Genomic DNA, 12,491 nt, shown 5'->3' with positions numbered 1-12,491 from the left:
AAAAAGTGTAAATAAATTCAAATAAATTTTTTTTTAAATTACACAAAAATTCTCTTTATTCTCTTCAATTTTGATGCCATATGGTCTCCCTGCTGCCACATACAGATGCTCTGCAGCAGTGATTCTAATAGTGATGCTTGTAATCTGCATGTCATGCTGAATAACAGTATTATTTTACTAACACAGCACACTCCCTATGCGTGTTAAGACAAGGCAAAGCGTTCTACACCCCTATTGAGGCTATATGTTCTCCTCATGCTGCCGCCACCTCCACGCTCTGTTATTCAGCCACTATATGGTCTCCTCATACTGATACCACCTCCAGGCTCTGTCATTGTGCCACTCTGCGACAGTGATTCTAATAGTGATGCCTCTGATCTGCATGTCATAATGAATAACAGTATTATTTCACTAACCTAGCACACACCCTATACGTGTTACAGCAAGGCAAAGTGTTCTACACCCCTATTGAGGCTCTCTGTAGGCCAGAAATAGCTGTTTATAATAGCAATTCACTGCAAATAAATTTGGGCCCAACCAATTTTTTTCGGAAAATTCGGCGATATGGGCGAATTTCATTTTTCTAAAATTCGTTCATCCCGAATCTGCTCCTTACAGCTGCTCTCCCTATATTGGTTGCTGCAGCTGCGTGCATAGGTTTGTATAATGCCTCTGACTAGGGGTGTTGCTAGGGGGGTTAACAGGGCTGTAGCCCTGGTTGTCATGCCCATAGCGCCGGGTCTCAGGCTGCCTCAGTTTTGTTTTGTTAATTATTGCATGGCTTATGGGAAGTGTTGTGATGTAGTTGGCGGCTTAGCTGCAGTCTCAGAAAATGTTAGCCTTGTCGCGGGTTGTTGGGAGAACAGCATCTCACCACTGCGACAGACTGTGGAGCGCAGGCAGAAGGAGCGCTACAAACCTGCTCCTTTCCATCTGCTCTTCACATCTCCCCACCGATCACATAGCCCTGCCGCACATCTCCCAGCTGATCACATAGCCTTGCTGTTACAGCACATGTCCCTAAGGGGTTAAAAAAGAAAAATATTGCATGAGGTCCTGCCTCTATTTGCTAACCAACCAGGTTAAAAAAAAAAGTTTTAAATAATATAACCCCCCCCCCCCCAATACCCCAATAAAAATCATCACCTTTTCCCAAAACAAAAAAACAAAAAACAAAAAAATATATATATATATATATATATATATATATGTATATAATGAAAAAAAAAATAAAAAAACTCTTCATATCTGGTATTGACGCACATGCATCAATGTCCTATCTTTGAATTTATGTTTAATATTCCGCATAGTGAATGGAGTAAATGTAGAAAAAATTCCATAAGCCAAAATGTATGATTTATGGTTACATCACATCCCAGAAAACGTTTTTATTCAAAGTGATCAAAAAGTCAGAACTGCACACCAGTGGTACCTATTAAAACTACAGATCATGACGCAAAAAAAAAAAACCCTGACACAGCTCTGTAGGTGGAAAAATAAAAAAAGGTATATGGGTCAAAACATGGCTTTGAACAGAGTATTTTATTTATTTATTTATTTTTCGTTTTCAAGTTTTCAATTTCTTATAACCATAAAACAAAACTTTTCTTTAGCATCATTGGAATAATACTGACCCATAGAATAAAGTTTCACCATATTGCAGACTCCCAAAAAATAATTGCCCCACAAAATTGCCCAATTCTATATTTTTCCATTTTGCCATACATATTATTTTTTTCTGGCTTCGTAATGCATGATATAAGAAAATAAAGTATGCCACTAAAAACTACAGCTCATGACACAAAAAATAAACCCTACAGATTGCAATTGGACAAAAAGTAAAGTTATGGCTACACAAATGAAAAAAAAATTATTGTGAAAAGGAAAAACATAAAAACTACAAAGCAACAAAGATTTACCACCAATGTAAAATGCAAAATGTCACAAAAAAACTATCTCAGAATTGTTTCCCTCAATTAAAAGTGTGTCAGAGTTATTACCACTTAAAGAGACACAGGTCAGATTTGAAAAATTGGACCGGTCATTAAGGTAAAAAAAACAGATGAAGCTTCTGCTTGCTGCTTTGGCCACTCCCTCCTTGCACCAGGTGTATCATTGCTTTGTGACTGCTGAAGCTTGAATAAAGTACAGTTATTTATGCGAAACTACAACAGGTGAGTGCTATATAGTTCAGTCTTCATGTGTTTTGGAATTGTATTGGTTTCTATTTTTCATATGAACTCAGCCCCACAGTATATGATTCACCTGGGTTCCATTATCCTGTCAAGAGCTTCTTATAGTCTCCCTCAGTGCCTATCTGGGGTCTGACCACTGGGACACCCACCAATCACCAGAATGGAGGAGTAATGGCCACACAAATGCTCCATGCATTCTCTTAGGGGTGTGTCTTATAGTGTGGTTACAGGCGTGGCTGAGGGTGGGTTATGAGCATTTCTTAGGGTGTGGTTAGGGGCGTGGCTGTGCTATGGGCTCTAGCCCCAAATCTTTTGGAGACCTAGCAAAGCCCCTGCCTCTGACCCATCCATATACTTTTCTAACTTTGCTGGAATTTGTATGCAAATGTTTAAGGTAGCACTTGCTACCATAAATATTCAATTTAAATGTGACAATTCATCTTTTATCTTAGGGATTGTGAGGCCCTTTGATCTCCTCCTCATGCTGCCGATCAATCACGGCTGCTGGGTTGCTGGACGAGACACGATTGCTGCAACTCCGGCTGCCACTGGCCCTACTCTGCTGCGATCTCTGCATGCGCCTGATGAATTTAGGCCTTTGCCACTCCACTGTGCAATGTCCTGACACTATTCTGCCTGACATACTTATTGCATATATGAGGAGAGTACAATACGCTTTATTGTGCTTAAAGCAGTATTTGTCTAGAACAGCAGCAGGTGGCTGTCCTTTCACAGTATATAGGCCCTTGACAGATTAACAGGTACAAAATAGTACACTACTTAGATGTAGGTATGTGGTATGCACTTATGAGGGCAGAAAAATGCGATACAGTACACTTAAAATAGTATCTGAGTAAAAACACGTGTCGTTGAATACTTTTTTCCTGGACTTTCACAGTATCTAGGCCCTTTGAGAGATTAACAGGTACACTACCTAGATGTATGTATGTGTTATGCACATATGAGGGCAGAAAAATGCGCTATTGTACACTTCAAAAATTATTTGAGTAAAACATCAGCCTGTGATTACTTTTGGCTGTCCTTTCAGAGTATGTAGGCCCTTGAGAGATTAACAGATACAAAATAGTACACCACTTAGATGTAGATGTAGGTATGTGGTATGCGATTATGAGGGCACAAAAATGTGCTACAGTACGCAAAAAAAAAAAAAATAGTTCACAACACCAGCAGTACACAACAATGCTGCAGACACAGTCACTGTGTACTAAACCCAAAATTGCAAAAAGACTCTCTCTCAAATACTATTAGGAATGGACTGCTGGGTATGGATTATACCATCTACAGACTAGTATAACCAGCTGACTAGTAGTTGTAGAACAAAGACACAGATTTGCCCTAAAAAAAATGTTCTCCCTCCTCTGAAAACACACTGCTCTCTTCCCCTCTCTGTAAAACAATGCTGTTCACAGTGACTGAGGGGTTAATCGCTGCAGTCAGAATTAATTTCTGTGCAAATACGCTGTGCTCTGTGTCCTACAGAAGGCTGAGGTGACTAGGATGTGAAATGCTGCTGCAAAAAACTTTTCTGTGTAACACACACAGCGATGTCCATCCTATCTATATGCAGTATAATGAATGATATGATGAGCAACAAAATGGCTGCCGAATATATAGGGCTGTGACATCACAGGGGTGACTGGCTGCTGCATCCTGCATGTGATTCGGGTCGTCCCGCCTACTTGCCTTCCTGCCTTGCCTTCCAGCCTTCCCAGCGTTCCTTGCCCCATGTACCGACATGTGGATCCTCCATTTAAGATGCCCTGGAGCCTGGACCGCAGTAAATGGAGTTTAATGAAGCGATTCGCGCCATAAAATCGTGGCGATATTCGCATTCATTGCGAATGCAATTTTTTCAGAAATTTGTATTTGTCAGCTTCGATTCGCTCATCTCTAATCATATTTATTGTCTGGTCACCTGCATGTTAGCGCCTACAAAAGATTTACAGCGGCTTCTAGGGACCGTGCGAGTCCAGCATCTGAGTGTAATCAGTGAACGCCTAGTGGGGTCGAGTGTTTCTCTTTTAACCATTAAAAAAAAAAATGATTGGTCAAAGTCTGAGTGTTCGAAATTGTAGGGAGAGAAGCACCACTGTGTTCTGTGTCTATGAGACTAGGACAACCGGATAGATTGTTGTCATGTCATTTGACACAGAGATGAAAGAGAATGTGCTAGGCCTGCACTTCTCCCAGCTCATTCTCATTATTACTCAGGGACTGAACACTCAGACCTAGTCATTCAAAGTTTTGATATGTCTCTGTAACATTTTAAACTTTTTTTTTTTTTTATGACAATGCCCTTTTAACATCTTGGCCAAAACATGAGGTTGTCAGGTGTTGTATGGGTTTAGCATATGAGTAATGAAGGTTGTCGGAAGTCAAACAGGTATGGCACTTTAGTAATGGAGGATTTCAGGGGTCAACACATCCAGCATTGAGCACCATCATCACTTCTTATGTGGAGCAGAGAAACGTGTATTTCCTGCTCCACATTGAGCATATACATTGCAGATTTTTATGCTGCAGAATTTATGTTACAGATTTTATGCTGCAGAGTTTGTGTCGTTACACTGTTATCGCTGTATAGGTTTTTGGGGCAAAAAACACTATGGTCTTTGTTTTTTGTTTGTAGGCTCAGGTCTAGTCACAATCTGACAGGGAGCCACAGGAACTCCAGACTTTACATGTGTTTCCATGAGGCTAAGTTTCCACTTGGTTTTTTTTCTGGCAGTTTTTGGAATACTACCACAGCAGTTTGTGAGCCAAAGCCATAAATGTATTCAATAGGAAAAGAACATATAAAGGAAGGACTTACACTTCTCCTCCCTTATGGATCCACTTCTGACTTTGGCTCAAAAACTGCAGTGGCAGCATTCCAAAAACTGCCAGAAAAAAAAAAAAAAGCAAGTGGAAACTTAGCCTAAGACAACCTACTTCTGTCACTTTGCTGGTGTGCATTGCCCTTTATGGCTGTATATTTGACTATTTGCGCTTGCACTGCTTAACTATAGAACTTTCTCTTTGCAGCTGTGTGCTAATGCATCCTCTATACAAGTATCATTTACATGGTGTTTGCTGACTACTATGTCTTATGCACATCATTGTTTTAGTCATCTATTTTTCTGATTATTGTATTATCACTGCCCAGGATTGCCACTAGAACAACCCTTTTCAGTTGCTGTGTTCATTCTATTTTAATTATTGCAATATGTTTTTTAATTATTCAAATTATACTCTTACATAATACATTATATTATATTCTTATACAGTATTATACAGTACCTGAGCCATGGGTGGCCTGCGCATGAATGACAGAAATTACATAGTGTTTTAACATAACTTTTTCACATTTCTTTCTTCTCTACTACTAGTTTACTGGATTCTACATGTAATATTAAGAGTCTCTACTATATAGTATTATAGTATTATCTTTTGTTACTTTTGCTACTTTGTGTCTGTATGTCTTGTTCTTAAAGGGGTACTCTGGTGAAAATCTTTTTTCTTTTAAATCAACTGGTGGAAGAAAGTTAAACATATTTGTAAATTACTTTTATTAAAAAATCTTAATCCTTCCTGTATTTATTAGCTGCTGAATACTACAGAGGAAATACTTTTCTTTTTGGAATGCTCTCTGATGACATCACGAGCGCAGTCCTCTCTGCTGATGTTATTAAAAAAATAATAATGCTTTATTTATTGTTGTCCTTAGTAGGATTTGAACCCAAGTCCCCAGCACTGCAAGGCAGCGGTGCTAACCACTGAGCCACCATGCATCGTTGCTAAAATGGACAGAGATGTCACCAGAGAGCACTGTGTTCGTGATGTCATCAGTGTTCCAAAAAGAAAGGAATTTCCTCTGTAGCATTCAGCAGCTAATAAGTACTGGAAGGATTAAGATTTTTTAATAGAAGTCATTTACAAATATGTTTAACTTTCTGCCTCCAGTTGATTTAAAAGAAAAAAGGTTTTCACCGGAGTACCCCTTTAAAGTTCTATGTAACCTAGGGAGTAAGCACAAGAAAGGGCTTGTAAGCATGACACTGCAGCTACTTTTCCACTGCAGCTCTCTCTGTGCCCTCTGAATATAGTATTGCCCCACACTGTGCACGCTAAATACCATGCCACACTGTAGATTCTGACATCAAAAAATGCATTTTACTGCATATTATTTCCCTTAAAGTTTCTTATTAAAAACCTGGGCACCATGAAATTCATTGTATTATACACTGTGCCCCCTAAATTTCATTACAATGCATGTAGTTCTCCGAACATGAATGATAATGCTCTGTGCCCCTGATGTTAACTATAATAGACACTGTGCCCACTGAAATTCATTTTAATTCACATTATGCCCCCTTACTGTAATGACTCGACCTGGTTCTGCCAGAAGGGTTACATTTTCTGGTGTTTGGCTAAAGGATCATGTGTAGCCTGACAATGCCTAGTCCCATCAGTGAGCTTGGCTTAGAGCCTAACACATCTGCTCATTGCGTCCACTCCCTTTTCAGGTACATATAAATTGCCAGCCAGCCTGCTATTTATTGCTCTTGTTCATTTCTCAGCACTTCCTCTGACTTGCTACTGCTTTGCTACTCTGTGTTTGACCCTTTGCTATTGTCACTTGACCATTCTCCTGTTTCCTGTTTTGGTACCTTTGCAGTCTTCTAGGATTTTGACCCAACTAGTTGACTATTCTATTTCTGTGTGTTTGTTTAACCCCTGTGTTTTTTTATTTTGTTCAGTGCATGTTAACCCTTTGTATCCTGACCATTTTCCCCTGACCTGTACCTGTTGTTGTTTCTCTCTGACCTGTGATGCCCCAGCACGCTATTCCAGCTCAAAGATTGTCAACCAGCTGTGGGTCCACTATCTAGGGGGACATATACACCTTGTCCCCCTATAACTTTATATAGCAAACAAACCTCCAGGTGTTGGCAAGGATGAGGGCATAATGCAACGCATTTCGCAGAACTTCTGCTTCAACAAGCCAGATGAAGTGGAAGTTCCATGAAACACGTTGCATTATGGGTAAATAAACTTGTTCTTACCTAAGGACTTCCAGTGCCTGTCTTGATGCTGCCAACACCTGGATGTTAGTTCACTGTATACTGTTCTCACTTGGCTAGGAGTGGCTGCAGGGAATCTGTTTATTTGAGTCTACATGCTATAGACAAAGTTGTACTTGGTTGGTACAACCAACACCAGTAAGTGTTCATTAATTAAGTGTTTACCTATATACTGAAGATATCACATCAAAGAGCACTTTCTGTTTGAATGTTAGCCCCTATAACATAAATATACAGCAAGCCCACTGGAATTCATTATAATGCATATTGTTTCAGTTTGTATGCATTATGACATTAACTTTCACCTAAAACAGCATTTTAAACAATGTAAAGTGCTATCGTACATATAAATAAAATGTCAGGATGATCAAAGATTACTTCACAAAGCTTAAGTTAATTTGCTTTAAAGGGGTTATCCAAGAAAAAACTTTTTTTTATATATATATATCAACTGGCTCCAGAAAGTTAACCAGATTTGTAAATTACTTCTATTAAAAAATCTTAATCCTTTCAGTACTTATGAGCTGATGAAGTTGAGTTGTTCTTTTCTGTCTAAGTGCTCTCTGATAACACGTGTCTCGAGAACCTCCCAGTTTAGAAGCAAATCCCCATAGCAAACCTCTTCTACTCTGTGCAGTTCCCGACACAAGCAGAGATGTCAGCAGAGAGCACTGTTGCAAGACTCAACTTCAGCAGCTGATAATTATTGAAAGGATTAAGATTTTTTAATAGAAGTAATTTAACTTTCTGGAGCCAGTTGATATAAAAAAAAAAGTTTATTTCTGGAATAACCCTTTAAAGGTTAGCTAACCTTAAAGTATTGTAATGGATGGAACTGATTCTATAATAATTGGCTCTGTTAACATTTGTGCTTAAGGCTCCATTGCAAATTAGATTTGCATGTATGAGGCAATATTCCCATCAAACTGGGGAAAACCATATCAGAACATGCAGAACCTTATTGGAATTTAATGAGAGGTCAATCCAGGGCCAATAATATATTGTACAATATATGGAACCAAGTGGCATGATTTTTAATATGCCAATAAGAATCACTAAATATGTAACTGTATAAATAACAGCCACAGTAATTAGATTTTTTTGAAAGGCTAATGGTAAAAATGTGTTGGTAGTTCTAAGAACATCCCACAGAGTATTAACATATGGGGCAGAAATATAGTCGGACATAAATTATAATACAGCATATAATTATCATAAAACTACAATAAAAGTGTTCACTGGTATATAAAACAGCAGGACAATGTAGAAATGTTATGTAAATGGCATAATCATGGGTTGCTATGGAAACATCAAGCCTCCTTCTAAATGCAAGTAAGCCTAACAAAGTCTAAGAAGAACAGTAGTTCTACATCTTCACTTGGCTCATAATATGCAGATCAATGAGGAGAAAGTACAATCGAAAAACAAGAGCCACTCAGGCAACCCAGGTAGTTTTGTTGCAAACAACGTATATACTGTAAGACTTCCTTCACACGGCTGTCTAGACCTGTCCCGTTCTTCTCCCATCAAAAATAAAAACAGAGTAAAAAAAAAAAGGGCAATAACGGATGCAAACGGATGTTATCCGTTTGTATCTGTTTGGATCCGTTATTGTTCAGTTAATAAACAAAAAAAAAAATTTGGGTTCTGAGCATGCTCAGAAGTAAAAACGGATAAAAAATGCATTGAAAAAACGGATGCAAACAGATTGCATTAACCCCTTCAGGACCCATGACGTACATGTACTTCATGGGACCCCGGTACTTAAGGACCCATGACGTACATGTACATCATGGCATATTCCGGTCACGGCCGCGGCACCCGGCAGAGATCGGAATGGCATGACTGCTGAAATCGTTCAGCAGGCATGCCATGCAAACGCTGAAGAGGGTTCCGGGACCCCCACATGTCGGCGATCGTAGCAGAGCGCTCGCAAATTCACGTGAGTGATCTGCTGCGATTCCGGTCATTCGGGTCACTTGCGACCCAGAAAACGAAGGTGATCAGTGGTGTACGATACACCGCCAATCACCTTCAGTTGCTGAGAGCGGTGACAATACTGTCACCGCCCCAGCAACGCTGCTATTGGCCGGCGATCGTCCGGCCAATAGCAGCGCGGCACGCAGCTCTGCCAGCTCGCTGAGTTCAGTCAGCGGGCAGAGGTGCAAGAAGAGGACCAGGACCCCCCCCCTGTGCTCCGGAGCCCCCTCATCCACGGTGATTGCCCCCCTAGTGCAGGGACAGTGTTCTTTCAGGGAAAGGTAGGTGTAAAATAAAAGTGAAAATATAAAATAAAAGTGACCTATTAGGGGTACAGGGCGCTGCTTGCGCCACCCCTTTTTTTTGGCCGCAGCATTTTTTTCCCCCCATTATAACGGTGTGTGAGGGATAATCACACACCGTTATATAAAGTAGTACACCAAGCACCACACTACATACTTCCCCGCCCCCCCGCACACACCCCCTCCCCCCCGTCACCGCCCCTCCCCCCGCCACCGTAGAAAAAAGGCGATGGCTCGCCGGGCATTTTCGGCAGCGGAGGCTTAAGCTTTTTTAGCCTCCGACTCCGAATATGCCAGTGAGAACAAGGAAGATCCTACTTTTTTGTGTTCTTCCTTGTCCTCCTCATCATCTAGTAGTGCTGAGGAGTCCCCTGTACGGCGGTGGAGACGCAGCCAGGCGAGGCCACGCACCCCCCATGAAAGTGACCCAGTGGCCGACACTAGTACGAGTAGCAATGCCGCTCTTAATAGGAGTCCGACCCCCAGACAAGTGCACCGGAGCCCCCTTCCGATGACCCTGTCTAGAGCCCCCAGAGGGTTATCAGCCACGGATTCCTGAGTTTGTTGGCAACTCAGGAATCCGGATTTACCATGCTGGCTTCAGTGATCTAGACTTTTAAAAGTTTTTTTTTCAGTGGCAGCCTGGTCAATCACATGGTGGAGCAAACTAACTTGTATGCCCAGCAGTTCCTTGCCCACCACCTCGATTTGTTTTTGGCTAGGTCCAATGAATGGCGCGCCATTGATGCAGCGGAAATGAGGACATTTTGGGGCCTCTCGCTGCACATGGGCTTGGTCAAAAAACCAAGTGCTCGTCATTACTGGAGCGGGGATGTCCTCTATCAGACCCCGCTTTACAGTATGGCGATGACACGGAAGCGGTTCAAGGCCATTCGAAAATGTCTGCATTATGCAGATAATCCGGCATGTCCGCCCTGAGGTGATCCCACCTATGACTGGCTTTACAAAGTGAGGCCGGTCATCGATCACTTTGGGGACAAATTTTTGGAGGCCTACGTACCGCTCAGGGACCTCTCATTAGATGAGTCTCTCATCAGTTTTAAGGGGAGACTCAACTTCCGCCAGTATATTCCCTCGCAGCGGGCACGGTATGGTGTGAAACACTACAAACTCTGCGAGAGTACCTCCGGGTATGCTTGCAAGTTTAGAGTATATGAGGGACGAGATTCTCGTATTGAACCCCCAGAATGTCCCCCCACTCTGGGTGTTAGCGGGAAACTCGTTTGGGACCTTATGCACCCATTGCTGGATAAGGGTTTCCACGTGTACGTGGATAACTTTTATACCAGCATCCCTCTGTTCAAATCCCTTTCCGCCAGATCCACATCCGCTTGTGGGACAGTGCGGAAGAACCATAGAGGCCTCCCTCTAAATTTGGTCCAAACGCCTATCCCCAAGGGTGAGTCCCGTGCCCTGACCCATGATAACTTGTTGTTGGTGAAGTATAGCAGGGATGTCCTTATACTCACCACTATTCATGGGAATGGCAATACCCCTGTCCCTGTGCAAGGTACCGTGGGACTGGTCCTCAAGCCCGATTGTATTTTGGACTACAATCGGTATATGGGGGGAGTTGATCTCTCAGATCAAGTCCTCAAGCCATATAATGCCATGCGGAAAACACGGGCATGGTACAAAAAAGTTGCGGTCTACTTGGTACAGGTTGCCATGTACAATGTTTTGTACTATCCCAGTACGCTGGCAACACAGGGACATTCCTCCAGTACCAAGAAGAAGTGCTAAGGTTCCTGATCTTTGCTGACCGGGAAAGATCAGGCCGGACTTCCCAAGGGTCTGGAGTTATAGGCACCAGGATCGTCCCTGGCCAGCACTTTCCAGGTGAGGTCCCCCGCACTGGAAGGACGGGACGATCCCAGAAAAGATGCAGAGTGTGTCACAGGAAGGGGATACAGAAGGACACTACCACTCAGTGTGACACTTGCCCAGATAACACGGGCCTCTGCATAAAAAAACTGCTTCAGGGAGCATCACATTTCCATGGAGCGCTAAATTTTCCCTTTTCATTAGAATTTTCCATAATTTGACCAATGTGCCAAGTCCAGAGTACATTCAAAATTTTAACCCACATTAATCCCTAAATTGCCCCCCAAAAAACCTGAAAAAAAAAATAAAAACCAGATAAGACCTTTTGGGGTGTTTTTTCAGAAATGGGTCATAGGTCACTGAATCACTATGTTTTTATGTTACCTCAAATGTGCAGCGCTCTCTCTCCACCTGAGCAAGTGCGCATTTGAGGCAATAGGTTAGGGATGGCCACACACATCACATTCCCAGAATGATATCAGAGCATAGGGTTTGTGGCGGGCATATTTTTTTTAGTTTTGGCTATGCTCTGGGTCATCATTCTGGGAACATATCCTGTTTTATTATTATTTATAATTTTATGGCCCACTGTACCCCATATTACAGGCCTCTGTACCCCACCTGTATACCCCAGTTACGGTCCGTTGTCCCCCAAGTGTTCCCCTATATTAGGGCTCAGTGCTCCCCCATTAACAGTCCTTGAGGGGGGGTCCCACATCCTGGCTCCATATGAAGCTCAAGGCCCCTGACTGACCTCACGCTATAACAAGACCTGTTGTGCACCCACCAAGCTGCTGTCATAAAAAAAGAGGTATGTCCTTACTCCAAAGAAAAGTACTTACAAATTGTGGGGGGGTCTTTTCTGCTATTAACTCTTGTAAAAAATGTAAAATTTTTGGGAAAACCAACATTTTAGTGAACAAAAAAAAATATTTTTTTATATATGCAAAAGTCGTGAAACCCCTGTGGGGTATTAAGGCTTACTTTATTCCTTGCTACGTTCCCCAAGGGGTCTAGTTTCCAATATGGTATGTCATGTGGTTGTTTTCTTGCTGTCCTGGCACCATAGAGGCTTCCATAATGTG

Source organism: Hyla sarda, chromosome 5 (assembly GCF_029499605.1).
Source record: "Hyla sarda isolate aHylSar1 chromosome 5, aHylSar1.hap1, whole genome shotgun sequence".
In the NCBI taxonomy this organism is placed as follows: domain Eukaryota; kingdom Metazoa; phylum Chordata; class Amphibia; order Anura; family Hylidae; genus Hyla; species Hyla sarda.
Note: the sequence above shows the minus strand (reverse complement) of the source record.